The following is a 16959-nucleotide window of genomic DNA, read 5'->3' as shown; positions in this document are numbered from 1 at the left end:
GTTCCTGTTTTTCTGTAATTTTAAATCTTACAAGTTAAATTTCATCTACTGCCGCTGGTCCAACAGAGTTGAAATTCTCCACGTCACTTCAGTTTAGTTAATAACACATTACGATAAGCATCACCAAACAGTGCACCCAGAATCGGCTCCCAACGAGGTAATTCCTCAACGGTTTACTGCTCTGACGTGAAGTTTTTGTCGCTCGTCGAATGCATCAAGATCTCCCCGTGGACAACAAGCGTGTGGCAAAAATTATTCTTTTTTAAAATAACTTGTGTAGTGCCAAATTTATCTGTCGATAAAAAAATAAAGAAATTTCAAAATTGGAATCCCGAGTAACGTCTTCACATGAAACGGGATCGGAGCATGCAGTGTTTACGTTTCGCGGCGCACGCACTACCTGTTGGGCGGGGAAGTATCGACCGCGCCAGTCCCCGGTCCACCTCGGCCCTCGCCGGACGCCTCGTCTTCTAATTCCATAAGTGTGTGAAAAATGCTGTCGGCGGCTCGTCGGCTGCATTGATACTACATCAGGTGAATCCTTTACTCCTGTTACTTTATGCGCGCCTGGTGCTTCTGTTCCGCGATCTATTTTTGAACTAGAACAAATATTGTGTTTGTGTCCGTCCGGGCGTTGTTTTCGGATTGTTTGATTGTTTTAGGTGAGGATTTGTTTTTTCTTTTTTATTGCTTTTTTTTTATTAACCGTAACAGATTCTCTTCTAACATTAAGTCTAGTTATAATATTGATAAACACAAAAGTAATGTTATGTTTTTTTAATTGCGTCTTTTCTTTATACGTCAGATTCCATTGTCTAAAGAAAAGACGCAAAATTAGATAAAAGTAAGACTTTTGAACTGCACTTTCTTTTTCTTTCCAAGCTTACAAGATGGAAAAACATATACGGCAAAATAAAAATACAAACAATGTGAGAAATATCGTGCTACCCTACACACAATTGCGCGATTAATGATTATACCGCCATCTCGTCTGAGATGTGCCATAAACTGTATTTTATGTTTTTTCTATCTTTTTGATCTCAAGTGCGTCTTCATGTTGAGAATCTGTATCGATTGGGTCAAGTTCTTTTATGATATCTTTATGGAGAAAGAAGTGATAACCTTTTTTGTTTCATTCCTCTAAACTTATTAGAATCGTACCATAATTGTTCCAGTGTAGCATCATTACACTCACTCAATTATGTTCTTAGCAGCTTTGGTTTTCAGTTTAATTTATCAAATAAGTAGTGACCCGGCCCGGAGGCATATTCTCTTTAACCACACATAAACCAGTATTTTTTAACGACGAACGACTTTCTTTATCAACATTTTTTTAAAATAATTTTGCGATGGATCGACGCCATTTTTTTCGCAAGTACACCTGCTGTCAATATTCTTTTGACGTCTCGCTGTCACGTTCAAAAAGTTAACATGATAATATATTACTTATTGATTTAAAAAAAAATACCTCTACAATTAAACAATTAAACCCACCCCATGGCTTAGTTAAGTCAATTAGGGTACTACTTTATCAAACTTTTCTCCCAACTCTTCGAAATGCCGCGGTACCCTTGACATTCAGGAATCCATAGACAAGTTCAGACACCATAGATATAAAACTAGATACCTAGATTCCACAAGGGTACCACCGGTGTTACATATTATTCTTTTATCTATACATGGGTGTTACATAGGTGTTTTGTGTTGAAAAGATTTCTAAATGTCACCGTCGCAACATAATCAAAACTTAATTAACTTTATCATCTTATAGACGAAAATGACAATATTAATTAGGTTAAAATATCAAGATAAGGAAGATTAATTACGTAGGAAAGGAACTTTATTTCGGATGGAAACATTTTATAACAAAATTAAAAAGGCTTTTTGAAATAAAATAATCTTAATCCTCTACTAATCTAACCTTTGGGTTTGAAAATATAATTATGACAAAATTTTTATGTGATCTGTGCCCGGTATTTTTCAATAATTGTTTGAATTCGTTTTTATCTATAATAACTGATTAATTTTGATCTAATCAGGAGAAATTTCATAATTGCTTTAAATGTAGTTTAATCCAGTGTGAGCAAGTAGAAAGGGCGTGAGTAATTCGTAGTCTCTGCGTGTCGATGTTTCTTCGAAAGATTTTCGATTATAACGTTCGCGCTTTTTTATATGAGGTGTCTATTAAGAGAATATCTATGCCAGGGGCCAATATCAACTTATCGTTTGACTTCGTCATATTTATCCATTATTCAATTAGATTGATTAGATTCATATTAGCTATGATTGTTTATTTATTAGCTCAGTGGGACTGGTCTACATGGTTTATATAGTACATCACTATAATATAATATACCACTAATAGTATAATATACCACTGTAGATATCGTACGAGGTGATTAAGGGTCACAAGTCTTGGCATACGATACGCAACAAGTCAGAGAGGCCGAGCCAGGCAATAAAGATTACAAATTTAAAGTTTAGTCTGTGATTTTATGACCGACTGTCTGCCTGACGTTAACCCTCTTTAGGACTGCTATTTTTGCTATCAAGGCTATGTGTCCCCCAGTCGTCTCGTACAACAATAACATTAGGATATTGAATGGTCCTATTCCAGACCACACACCACATACCACATCCACATTTCGGAAACTAGATATCGCATAGTTTATTAAGTATATTCAAATTCAAATCATTTATTCAGAAATTAGACATTCACAGGCACTTTTTCTCGTCAATTTTTATATTTATAGTTATTTCTCACAAGCTACAAACTACTGGCATTTCGGAACGACCACTGCCCTATCATGGTCGGCTTACCATTATACACACTCGATTCCCATGACTTCATAATTACAATTCTTATTCGTCGAAATAGAAGTATAATTCAGACACTTGAAGATCACAAATCACGTACATGTTTTACAAATAAAATTTAAATGTCACAATATATGAATTATTATAAGAAAAATAAAAATTATGAATAAAAAAATAAAAAACAGTAAAATAAAAATTAGGAGATCACGTGTGGAGTGGCAAAGTTGTTGGGAGGATCCATGCGTTTTTATCAGTCAAATAGGCGTTAATTGTGTAATACGCTTTATCCATTAAATTTTTCTTAACATAAGTTTTAAAATTTTTCATTGGCAGATTAATAGCCTCTGCAGGGAGTTTATTGAATAATTTTACACTTTGACCGCCGAACCTTTTTAAGCCTGAATCTGTTCATACAAAGTTTGTGCTTATTTCGAGTGTTTACACTATTTACTTCGTTTAATTTTTTATATAAATGTAAATTTGATTTGACAAAAATAAGCACATCAAAGATATACTGAGATACAACAATGAGGTTGTTAATTGATTTGAAGAGTTCTTGAAGAGAATCTCGAGGTTTTAATCCATAAATAAAACGAATAGCTCTTTTCTGTAATATATTTTTTTTTCCAATCTCAGCTGCATTACCCCAAACTAATAGTCCGTAGGACATAATGCCATGAAAGTAGCTGAAATACACAAGTTTAGCTGTATCTATGTTCGTACACTGTCTGATCCTTCTCACTGCAAAAGCCGTGATTTCAATATGTTTATCCCACTTTAATTTGTCGTCCACAGTGATGCCCAGGAACTTAGTACTATGTACCCATTCTAGAGCTTTACCATTTACTGTTAAAGGTATAACATTGTGCGAGTTATTTAAGAGAGAGAATTTAATACATTTTGTCTTCTCTGTATTGAGAGCTAAGTTGTTGTTATATTATAATTAAGTATTTATATATATATATATATATATAAATAATTAAGTATTATCTTAAAGTTAACAACAGGTGGATTTACGTCGTAAGGCTCTTTAGTCAATTTACGAGCGATAAATTTGTCATTTTGCGCTTGTACTTTCTGCTTTCTGCTGATATTATAATCAGCACTCGGATCACAATCATAACCTGTTTTGATATACCTTTTGACTATGTACATTATGTACTTTTATATATTATTAGAAAGAAAAAAAAACAATTTTGAATTTGAATTTTGCTCACGGCTAAGTCAAGGTATCGGCCCCCAGGGTCTATTACGTGAAGGCATCTGTGAAATCCCTCGCGTTTTGGGTCGCGTCAAAAATGTGACCCTTCTCCCTTCAAACGGGTGGTCCAATATTTAAGTTCATAATAACTAACTAACTTTGGGGCTACCAGATCAATGTGGTTTGTCAACGTAGTTATATATTTATTTATTACTAGCTTTTGCCGCGGCTTCGCCCGCGTGAATTGCATAGCAAAATGTCAGTATTTTTTTAATCGCGTACTATGTAAGACTGGAAAACATTATTAGATTTATTTATGAAATATTTTTGATTCATTATTAGTTTTTCAATTATCCTACGGGAACCTGACCATTTACCAGGATGAAATGTATCTAAGATGTTAGCTCGGTATATAAGGTACCTACATACCAAATTGGTCCAGTAGATTTCGTGTGATGCGTGTTCAGACAGACAGACAAAAATTTCCAAAACTATATTTTCGTCATCTATATCAGTAACAAAGTACATTCCATGAAGAATAAAAAAAAAGTCCAATGTACAATTTTGGCCTTTCTTCAATTTTATTATATTATGTATTGATGAATGGTTAAAAAGTTTCGACTATGACCCACCACGCGGCCCCAATGGGTGAATTTCACGAACGCGGCGTGTAGCGTTTCATTAGTGTCGCACGTTATTTTTTAAATAAAGAATCTTTCTTTTTAAATTAAACATTTATAAAATTAACAGTGTACCAATACTTTACTTATTTATAAAATAGAACAATGATTACTGTGTATGGTACAATTTAATAAACACTAATGAGAGCTCGCGGCGACGTTGAAAATGCTCGTGAAATTCAACCCAATATACATAGAAGGTTTTAACAACTGCACTTATATTAAAAAACCTGATACACTCTTCTGGCATGATAAATAGGGACTAATACTATTTAAATGAATTTCTTTCGGCATTTATTCTCAGCAGTAGTCGTTCTAAAATGTTAGTAAGTGATCAAATAACACAATCAAATTCAAAAATTCAAATTCAAATCATTTATTCAGAAATTAGACCTTCACAGGCACTTTTTCTCGTCAATCTTTATATTTATAGTTATTTCTCACAAGCTACAAACTACTGGCATTTCGGAACGACCACTGCTGAGAAGAAATGCCGAAAGAACTCTCGAACAGTGTTGGTCCCTATCATGCCAGATCGGCTTACCATTATTGTTTCTTACAATGTTTTGCAACAACAATGTTTTGTTACAAGGAATATCAAAACAGGTTATGATTGTATATATATATATATATATATATATATATATATATATATATATATATATATATATATATCGATGTGAAAAACAAAAAAGAAGGAATTTAGAACATGACGTGAAAAAGTGTCTGTGAAGATCTAATTTCTGAACAAATGATTTGTTTTGACTGCAAATAAAGCCGGGACCAATGGTTTAGTATGAAAAGCAATGTAAATGTTGAATATAGGTTATAGTATGAAGCGCAATTAACTTTTTTGGTAACTGTACAACTGATAACAGTTATCATTTTATCACGATCGGTAGTGAGCTCGTAAAAGCTTGGATTAGACACTAATATGCGTGCAGATTGGAGCTACTACCTTGCTTGTGATTTATTTATCGACTATCGAGCTGTCTAGTGACTAGTGTCTTGTGTTTTTCATTCAGGTAATAGTCTAGTATGTATGGCACCGAAAATTTACAACAACAATTTATTCCAAATCAATATAAAAGCTTAAACTTAAGTCTATTTAAAAAGCACCTCAAGTCTTTATTAACTGATAAATATTATTATACTTCAAATGATTTCTTCAATGATAGACTCAGAAATTACAGCTAGTATATATATTATTTGTTATTTGTAGTGCATAGCATGTTCCTCTTTATTTATTTATATTTGCATACCTATATTCGGTAAAACATGTAGGTTAAATTCATTTTAACAAAAATTTGTATATTTGTACACATGTTTTTGACAAATAAATTAATAATTCTTTCTTACAGAATTTCGACAATTATTGTAGTGTCTTTGGAGTTGATTTTATATGAATGTAGTATCGATACTTTCGTATGATGTGCTTTCTCTGAATATTACTTTACTATTATTTATTATTGTCCTATGGATTTTGCTGGTAGATAACAATATTCTCAAAGTGGGTTTGGAGTAAAATCACAGCTGAATATTCGAAATCTAAAGTTTAATTTTCTACCTGAACCTCGGGTTTAAAGGCACCTTCGTAAATACGACCGAGAAAACGAAAATCGGGGCGAGAGAGAGGCTAAATAATCGTAGCATTCAAAACTTGCCTTTCCGTTGCTTCGCTAACGTCGAAAGCCCGTAGTAGACACTTATTTTGAAGCTAAGGCGTAGAGCCCAGTGCGTAATTTTCTACGACGTAGACGCCTACGAGAATTAATTTCGATTATTCGATATTCTTGTATAAAACATGAGGAGTTTTCCGAGCAGTGAATCACATATGTTGACAATATTTGTATTAAATATTCGGTGATCGAATCAAAAGTTAAATAAATAGTAATAAATGAGGGATAAAATCACACAGTTTGGTCAACGCCAAAGTTCGAGGCTTGTCTTGTGGGATCTAACTCGATGATACTATATATTATTAGTACATATATATAGATAAATATCCAAGAAAACAATACGCACAAGTATCGCTTCATTATCCCTTACGGGGTAGACGGAGCCAAGAATTGCGAAACCCGAAGATGCATTGTGGCGTTGATAAACTTACGTATTGTAAAATATCTGGTTTCTGACTTCACATGGCAAACACATTTTATAAAGGATTAGGGCAAAAAGCAAACACCAAAAAGAAGATTAAAAAGGATTATATTTTTCGTTCAACAATAGAAGGCCTAAGGTTTACAAGGAATGACAGACCAAACGTCAACGTCAACTGACACTTTCTAAATGTCATCATTACAGACCTAATCTTATATTATAAGCATTATGTGAGACCTATTTTGCTATGGCGATGTGTTTACAAATACAACTCTAACGGTTTAGTCTATCTTTTCTGTCTCTGACACTACGTCCTTGGCAATTCCCATTAAAAAAAACAATAAACAAGGCCGTAAACTAAGCCATTATGACGTCACAGATTAAATTCGACATGCAGTAGCTGAGAAATAAACCTGCTTTATGGACTGGGGTTTAATGCGAAAAATTCCAGTGTGTCATTTGCATCTTCCAACTAACCTACTTGTTACAACGACTGATTGAAAAGGAGGGTAATGTTTTCTGCTTTCATGGTTTTGGCTACTTAGACTTTCTGATCGGGAGGGGTTTAAATATATTTTTTTTGTGTGTATAAATTATTTGTCATATATTTATCATTTCATTCATTTCATTTCATTTCATAATTTTGGCTCACTGCACACCTTGGGCAACTGTTAGTGCAGTGACTTTATAAGTAAATAATTATACGAATTTCTGTAGTAAATTCAAGACTTGTTACATGGCCACCTTTCATCATTCTCTCTCTCAGCTGTGGCCGAGTAAGAGATAAATCTTTAAATTTTGAAGTTTGACTTTGATGTTATAACCAGCCTGATGTTGACACTCTTTCACTCATCTAAATAAGAGGAAAATAGTATGATTAAAAATCAAATTATGATCAAGTAAATTCAAACCTTTATTGAAACACTAAACATGTTTCAAAAGCGCACCATGTAAATAAACAAAATGGATATTTTAATTTCAATATTTCATGGAATTATGTTATAGGAACGAAATACGATCATTGCTAACGAAAACATTTTCTTTATTAAATTTCACATTTTCGTTGAAATAGATTATATCTACACTTCTATACTATTATTATGAAGAGTTAAGCGTTTGTGAGTTTTTGTGTGTTAGTGAGTTTGTATGTTTGAGGCGAGTAATCTCCGAAACTACCGATCCGACTACAAAAATTCTTTCACGATTAGAAAGGTACGTTATCAAAGATTGCTATAGGCGATATTTTATCTCAAAATTCCCACGAGAGCGAAGCCCCGGACTACATCTAGTAATATTATATGATTATTTGTATAATTCACGGATTTGTTGACTATAGTTTCAGTCTAGTATAATAATAATGTATATTTCTCTCGGTAGATAATCAAATTATATAATATTAATAATGTTTCGGACAATAGCACACATTAGGAGTGCGTTGTACCAATTAACTTTGACGTTAACTTTAACCTGCACGGAAAAACGCACAGCACGCTGTTTTATCTAAACGGAGGCAGCGCGCGACGTGCAGTTTAAAGCCACAGTTGACTGGTGCCTCTCTAAGCCCAAGCATACAAGCTTAAGCTTATAGGTTTGGGTCCGATGGACACAAGTACAGAAACGGACGCAATTCACCCAGAACCGCAGACAAATATCTGTGGTCACATGTTCAAATGTTTTCCCGCGCTGACAATCGAGACTATTTCTACACGTGCGTATTCCACGTTCATACGTAAATTTTCTTATTAAAGACCTAAAAGAAAAATTACTTACCTACTTAACATAATATTTAATAGGCAATCTGACTCACATACCTACTATAGTAGCTTTTATAGACCACCACTTGCTTCCGGTGAAGGAAATATCGTGAAGAAACCTGCAAACTGGTTGACAGTTTAGTTCCCTAGTATGTATGCAACTACATGGCACTTGATGTCAGTAAGTAGTCGTCAAAGTAATCTCAGATGCCTTTAGGCGACTTGAATAAAATCTGACATCAGTGTTAGCAATAACACACTCCATATGACGATGATTTTTAATAGGCAAAAATAAAGAATTAAAAATTCTTTGAATAGATCACTCACCTAATATCTTTGCGTCCGTAATCATGAAACATCTGTTCGTAAAATATTTACATTATCTAGTTGTTAACATCACGTTAAATAAATAAACGGTTTGGTTTGAAATATGGCGGAATGGCATCAAAATTGTTATGTTTTAAATAAACGACTACTGCCGCCGGCTTTAATGTTTTACAGTGATATGATAGTTTATATGCTAATGTGTTTTAAATGATGTTTTAATTCTGGAATTCTCTAACAAACTACTTAAAACAATTAGACCGATTTAAAAAATAAAAGAAATTACAAAAATTTGAGATGGCACTAGTATGTGACGTGTAATCGCCCTAAGGTTGAGGGCATGCCCTTCGTGGCCACAACCGGTGGCTCCGTGCCTATGTAATAACCCAATTGTTCGCAATAAATTAGGGCGAAAATAACATTACCCAAAAACGCACGTTAGCTGCCTGTCTAGTGCATTAATAGTGCTGTTGACTGTACATGCCAATTAACACTACTTATTATGAAACAAAGTCGCCCCCCGCCTACTTTCTCTGTTTGTAAATTTGTGTGTCTGTAATCTTCAGATCTGCTCTACTGAATGCCGGCCAACTGCAAAGCAGTTTAGCATAATATAAATAATTTGATAATTTTACGGTGTTCGGAAATAAATATATAGAAAAATAAAAAACACCCACAACCGTTTTACCAGTAGGAAGCTACATTATTCCTCAGTGACATAGAGTAATGTTCACTCTGATATTTCCACGGATGCGACGTCCCAGGACGAAGCGAACATTATGAAATTCTTATTTATAATCCTAAATGTCACAATTGGCGAAGATAAACCTCTCTATTAAAATATTCAATGGAAAACAATTCACCAAACGTGTACTTCGGTAATCAATTTCCAAAACAAACAATAAACAAAACGTCCAAACAAACCTCTAGTGCAGTCGTTACCCCGTCCTGTCCGTCTGTTGGTCTGTCACTAATTGGCCACTCCAGATTATTGACAAGCTCTAGTGCCGCTCACTTCTGTGGAATTATTTCTCAATTATGTAATTTTTATTGAAAATATTCATTTTTATTGTCTACTTGCCGCGCCCCGGAACTTCGTCTTATTCTAGGTTATTTTCTACCCGTGTACCTAATTTCATAACAATCGGTCCAGTAGATAATGCGTCAAGAGTTAACAAACAAACAAACTTTCGCATTTTTAATATTAGTTGAGATGAGCGGGTTCGGGTTAAATTGTACATCTACGTTCAGGAATTACACTATTTATTGATGAAAAAAGTACGAAAATCCGTCTTACAAATTACATTTAGAGTTTATCGCGTTCATACAGACAGACGCGACAGGACTTCTTTCATGGGTACAAAGCCGAAAAATCATTTCCATCTCTTTATGAGTAGCTGCGTAATAAACGTTCTTTTGTGGATCTAAGTCCTAAAATTTTATCGTTGGCATATTATTATGTAAATATGTATACTACAGTCATCCACACGTCGAGTTACCTAGAACTCCGTCGCCGGAATCATGGAAAATGTTGCGTCATACAGGTTGGGAGGTCCCAAGTTCAAATCCCACACATGCCATATGAGTTTATATATCAATCTGACTCATTTTTTGAGTTTTCATATACCATTACTTGCTTCAGGTGAAGGAAAATATCGTGAGGAAATTTGAACTCTAGTTGATCATTTATAATAATGTGTGAATTGGAGAAGTCAATGGCAAGTATTGCTAAGAGAGTCGTTATGTGTGTTTCATTCCACTTAATGACCACCACCCTCAGCTCTAAGTAAGAATACGGACACTAAAGGTCATAACCCCACCGAGAATGCTGAATTGTTGTGTTGGTTGTCAAAAGTCGAATTGCCATGCTAAGAAGATATTTAATCTGTGGCCGCGGTAAATGGCGAACTCGGAATACATAGGGTAGGTTGATGTGCTGTCGACTGTACAATGCTAATGTTTGCAAACTTGGTGCGAGGGGCAGAAGTTTCGGCATCTCGAGCAATTTCGAAAAAGTTTCCATACTTCTCTGACATTTTTGCTAATAAACAAGTATAACAATTTCATAATGACAAAACAAATACACAAATATGAGATTCTAGTGCTTACAACGTTGGTAAACGTGTGTTTATGTTTGAATTTACTGTGCACTGTATACCTACTTAGCGTGCTAGATTTTCATACATAAGTACAAGATAACTTTCTTGATACCTTGCTAGCGCAGTGGCATCGATCAATCAATCCAAATTATCAACATTACAGTTTACATCTGTTTTACGACAGCTTGCACAAATATTCACGTCTCATTCCATTCCACTCGATCGTCGTAAACGCCTGTACGTTTGGCTTCTGATTTTATCAGATATTTTGATTTTGACGGTACTATGCAAGTTTTATTGTTAACTAGCGGCCCGTTCCGGCTTTGGTCGGGTATAACCATAATTAATTATACCTAAACCTTTCTCTTGAATCCTTCCGTTGTGTAGTTTTAAACCTGTCCACCAGGCACTTCTGATGGACAGATCCGGCGGGCATATCCGTGCGTGTAAGGCTAGCTTAAGCATACATAGGAACTGACAGCGGGAAGCGAGTTTGTTGTGCAACTTCGTTCGCGAGTCGAAATGAGTAGGTACATATAACATTTTCTTTTACATGAAATCACTGAACAATCTCCATTCCATTTGATAAATCAGCACACTGTGTTTAGTTGCTGTGGTGGTGTAATGGTGAAGACGCCCGCCTGTGGATCGAAAGGTCCCAGGTTCGAATCCTGCTCGTGCCACATGTGTTTGTATACCAATCTGACTCATGTACAGTATAGTTTTTATCGTCCACCACTTGCTTCCGGAAGGAAAACATCGTGAAACAACCTGCACCCTGGTCGATTCTTATTATCTTGTGTGTGAAATTGAGAAGGCAATGGCAAACCACTCCATTTATAATGCCAAGAAAGTTGTTGTGTGTGTTTCATTCCACGTAATAACCACGACCCTCATCCATGAGGAATACGACCATGAAGGAAGTTAGAGTGTTAGTTTTTGTCGCGATATGAGGGCAGCTGGACCCAGGCTGGGTTAGGAGACCTAGTCGCCAGCGTCCAATCACCAGCTTATTCTGAATCCTGCTCATATTGTAAATGCGAAAGTTTGTGATGATGTATGTGTGTATATATGCTTGTTACACTTTCACGCAAAATCGACTGGACGGATTGTTATGGAATTTGGTAGAATATAACCTGGGTAGTTTTTATAACTAAATTCCCACTGAAGCGAAGCCCCGGGGCGCAGCTAGTCTTCTATATAAAATAAATAAACATGTAATGACCACTAAAAAACCATACGGGACGAGGCCAAATGTTTTGTGTAGTTTAACCGTCAATAAAAGGGTTTTATTGTAGTGATTTTTGTTCACACGCCGTCAGAATGAGCCGTTGCGATAAAAATACAGTTTTTTTTCTATACTTCAAGGGAAAATTTATCTATATATATATATAGAATAGACTATAGAAGCTTTTTATTGATTTACAAGAGTGTTTCGATAATTATTTAGTATCTTATTTAATATTAATGTTTTTAGATTTCACAACTTGTAGATTACTCAACAACGAACCCACCATTTAAATGGTATAATATTTTCTCGGGTTGAATGAATGAGTGAGTGAATGATTGTATGATTTATAATGATTATATGTTATGTACGGTAGTATCTTTACACAAATGGCTCGACACTATTTATTTTTATTAACTAAGTTTTATGTGCGTTAAAATTTATAGATTTTTTTGGGTCTCAGAGCTTTTAGACCGCTGCGGCTGCGTTGTCATTCAATTCTTTCAAATTTTAACAAAGACTAAGTATCTGTACTGTGGCAATATCAATTTTATGAATCACTAAAAACGTCGCGAGGCTTCGCTCCCGTAGGAATTTCGGGATAAAAACCCTATGTGTTATTCCAGGTTATAATCTACCCGTATACCAATTTTCAATAACAATCGGTCCAGTAGATTTTGCGTGAAAGAGTAAAAAATATACATACATAAACACATACATCCTCATAAACTTCCGCTTTTATAATATTACCTAGTAGGATTTTCAAATAAATTTGTCTACTATTTGATTTTCCATTTATTTTAATTGTATTTTATTCTTATATTACTTGCATTGAAAAACAAAATTGGACCATAATCATATTATTATATATCCAGCTAAATACAGATGAAAATTACGAATCTCAATGACAGCATCTCGCGTCAAAGGCGAGACTAAAACGTTTATTCTATTAAAAGAAATATTATCTCTGCCCAAAAGATAACTGATCAAAGTATTTCTGATCATTGGCTCGGCTCAGATGTATTATTTGTTTATCTGTCTGTCTGTCCGTGACATTATCTAGCAGCTCCGTATCATCAGATGAAAAATTCCGGATTTTATGCAGTTTTAAGAGTTAGTGAACGCGAATATTATTAACTAATTTTAACTCACGTTTCATTATGACTACATAGTATAAAACAAAGTCGCTTTCTCTGTCCCTATATCCCTATGTATGCTTAAATCTTTAAAACTACGCAATGGATTTTGATGCGGGTTTTATTTATGTATAGTTTGATTCCTGAGGAAGGTTTAAGTGTATAATTTATTATGTTTTACCCGAGCGAAGCAGGGACGGGTCGCTAGTTAAATATAACTAGCGACCAGCGCCGGTTAGCACGGGCACAATATTAAACATGTTATACCCATACTAACATAATATTATAAATGCTATCTGTCTGTCTGTTCGCTCTCACGGCTAAACCGCTAGACCAATTTTGATGAAATTTGGTATGCATGTATTTAAAGACCCCCGTTAAAACATAGGCTACTTTTTCTCTAAAAAGCAACCCCCAAATTACTATAATGGGGGGTAAAAGTTTGTATGAAAATCGTCTGTTCCGCTTTCGCAGATAAATTCACGCGGGCGAAGCCGCGGGGCAGAACTAGTATATATAAAATCTTCCCCTTGAATTACTCTATTTTAAAAACTCGCATCAAAATCCGTTGCGTAGTTTTAAAGATCTAAGCATACATAGGGACAGACAGACAGCGGGAAACATATTTGTGTGATGTAATAATAATGATGTAAATACATATAGGTATTAAACGCGTACGTACCTTTTTATATCTCGGATGAGGATGATTCGGACAAATCCGGTATTGTTTACTTTTTAAATAAAATCAAATAAAAATGTAGCATTAATTAAAAGGTCGAATATTTGGACAGTATACGTGTAATGTAGGATTCTTGTCCCATGAGTCACATCTCAAACCTACCGTGGCATTCCTTACTAAACGGACTGAAACTAGCTCGTAACTCTAACTACAAACAATGTGGTTATATTTAGCGGAGCATTTACTTTCTTACGTTCAGTTCCAATAATCAATACATATAATAAAATTGAAGAAAGGCCAAATTTGTACATTGGATATATTTTTTTAATTCTTCAAGGAATATACTTAGTTACTTATATAGATGACGAAAATATAGTATTGGAAATTTTTGTCTGTCTTGTCTGTCTGAAGCGCATCACTCGAAATCTACTGGACCGATTTGCATGAAATTTGGTATGTAGGTACCTTATATACCGGGTTAACATCTTTGATACATTTCATCCCGGTCAGGTTCCTGTAGGATAATTGAAAAAGTAATTATGAATCAAAAATGCCTCAAAATCCCGGGTTAACATCTTATAGACATTTCATCCCGGAAAATGAGGAGGATCCTGTGGGAAAATTAAAATAACAATCCACGGAGCCGATTTACTTTAAAATTTTGTAGAAAGGTGTAAACAGAATATAAACAAATTGTTTTTATTGATTATAAAAGTCTGATATAGATATAATGGGCGCAGTATGTATCAATATATCAGTATAAAACTCTTCCGTTACTGAGTGACTGACTGGCTGACCAACTGACAACATACACCCGATACTGCTGGGCGGGAAGCTGAAATTTGGCATGTAGGTGGACACTAATAGAAGATTTTTGGAAATTCTATTTCGAAGGGAGTGAAAGGGGTGAAAAGCTGTATATCTGAAAGTTCTACACCGTTAAAGTTAGTTACTTGAAAATTTGGATTTTGGTTGTTTACAACAAAGTTATGAATACGAGTTTCAGATTTTTCTGAAAATTAACAACACACAACCCCATACAATCATGTATGGGACTTAATACAATTTTCAAGATAAAAAGCTAAAAATTGTCACACTTACTTTTTGTAGTAAATAACAGTAATAGTAAATATAAAAAAATGTTTAATTTACGTTTGTGGTTAATAAAAAACCGGGAAGTAAAACGTCATGGAAAATGGGACGGCACGCGTAGCAGAAAGCGGGAGTGGGAGTAGGAGCGGGAAATGGGAAGGAGACAGGTTGTGGGAAACAGGACGGGACACATTGCAAAAAACATGATGGCACAATATGTAGGAAACGGTACGGGGTATCTACTTTATATTACATAGCAGGAAGCGGGATTGGACAAGTTTGCGGGACGAGACACGCAGCGGGAAACTGGAAATTGAACTAAAGATGAGAAAAAATGCTAATTTCAATTATATATGTTTACCAGTCTTACTGAGTAACGTGATAAAAAGTTTTCTTGTCAAAAGTCAACAGCAGCGACGCCCTCACGTGGGCCAATATAAGTTTGTATATGCGATGTGTGTGTATTTTGTGAATTAATATTTGGCCATGCGTCAAACCATCGCCTCATTCATAGTTGTGGTTCTTATGTTTTTTATTACATAAACAATGTACATTATATATTTATACGCATTTGACATGCTGTAGGAATTTATAGCTTATATTTGTCGGCATAAGAGATATTGAGAAATAGAAAATAAGAATAAAAAAAAGAGATAAAAAGAAGCGGTAATGGTGTAATGGTTAAGACTCCCGCCTGTGGATCGAAAGGTCCCAGGTTCGAATCCTACTCGCGCCATATGAGTTTGTATATCAATCTGACTCATCAGTAGTTTTCATAGACCACCACTTGCTTCCGGTGAAGCAAAACATCGTGAGGAAACTTGCACACTGGTTGATTATTATCTTGTGTGTGAAATGGAGAAGGCAATGGCAAACCACTCCATTACTAATGCCAAGAAAGTTGTTATATGTGTTTCATTCCACGTAATGACCACGACCCTCAGCCATAAGGAATACGACTATGAAGATTTGGCATAAACTTACATTCTGTTTGATTGCATTTAATATTAGGTTTAGTATAGTCATGTGCATTCATTTGTTCCTTTTATTGCAATGTTAAAAAGTCTGAAATTTAATGTAATCGTACATATCATTGGACGTGACTGTACTTTTTTGATTTGTCGATTTCTCATTTTTAATGGACATATGATTACTATTATTAAAGAATAATTTTAGATAACATTTGACAATATAATGTTAAATTCATTCAGTGGAAAAAATGAATCCAGTGGCGTGTGAACACATTACGTAGCATAGTAACTTTTTTTTAACACGCCATGATAAAGCGTTCGTGGGTGAATTTCACGACTGTTTGAACGCGGCGTGAAGCGTTTCATTAGTGTCGCACATTTTTTTAAAAATAAAGATTATATTTTTTAAAATCAAATATTTATAAAATTTACATTGTATCAGTATTTTACTTATTTATAAAATAGGATAATTAAATTGATTACTGTGTATGGTGCAATTTTATAAACATTAATGACAGCCCACGGCGGCGTTCAAGACGCTCGTGAAATTCACCATCGTGCGAATAGGTCTTTATAGCAAAAGACACAATCGTAAAAACGCTCGTGTGATTGTGTCCTTTCCTTACAGTTTTACGGTGCATAGAAGGATGTATGCACTACCGGTGCGGTAAATAACGATCTTGCAGCGGCACGGTGACCCATTTACTGGTAACCAGGTTATAACATGCTGTGTTTAACTGTCACCGCTAGATGGCGATCGATAAGTTCAATCTGAGACAAAATCGAGATAAATATGGATAAAAAAAGAAAGTGCTTTGGTATAGTTTGAAATTGTAAGTAAATAAACAGTCTTTGGAGAAAAGGCTGTGGTGAAGTTT

The 16959-nt window shown here is 34.8% G+C and overlaps 2 protein-coding genes across 4 annotated transcripts in view; both read left to right on the top strand.

Annotated features, from left to right (window-relative positions):
* Positions 1-396: 396 nt before the first annotated feature.
* Positions 397-16959, top strand: part of LOC128673481 (uncharacterized) — a 65254-nt gene continuing 48691 nt past the window's right edge. For 2 of the 3 annotated variants that reach the window (XM_053751351.2, XM_053751349.2), the window contains exon 1: positions 397-534. The gene's annotated coding sequence lies outside the window, so the exon portion shown is untranslated. The remainder of the gene's footprint in view (positions 535-16959) is intronic. The other variant, XM_053751350.1, reaches the window with a different exon arrangement.
* The window catches only part of LOC128673480 (uncharacterized protein), a 44966-nt gene continuing 28531 nt past the window's right edge, over positions 525-16959 (top strand). Inside the window, exon 1 of the mRNA XM_053751345.1 lies at positions 525-662. The gene's annotated coding sequence lies outside the window, so the exon portion shown is untranslated. The remainder of the gene's footprint in view (positions 663-16959) is intronic.

The sequence above is a fragment of the Plodia interpunctella genome, chromosome 11, assembly GCF_027563975.2.
Source record: "Plodia interpunctella isolate USDA-ARS_2022_Savannah chromosome 11, ilPloInte3.2, whole genome shotgun sequence".
NCBI classification, from domain to species: domain Eukaryota; kingdom Metazoa; phylum Arthropoda; class Insecta; order Lepidoptera; family Pyralidae; genus Plodia; species Plodia interpunctella.
The sequence above is the reverse complement of the archived record's forward strand: the minus strand, read 5'-3'. Positions and strand labels throughout refer to the sequence as shown.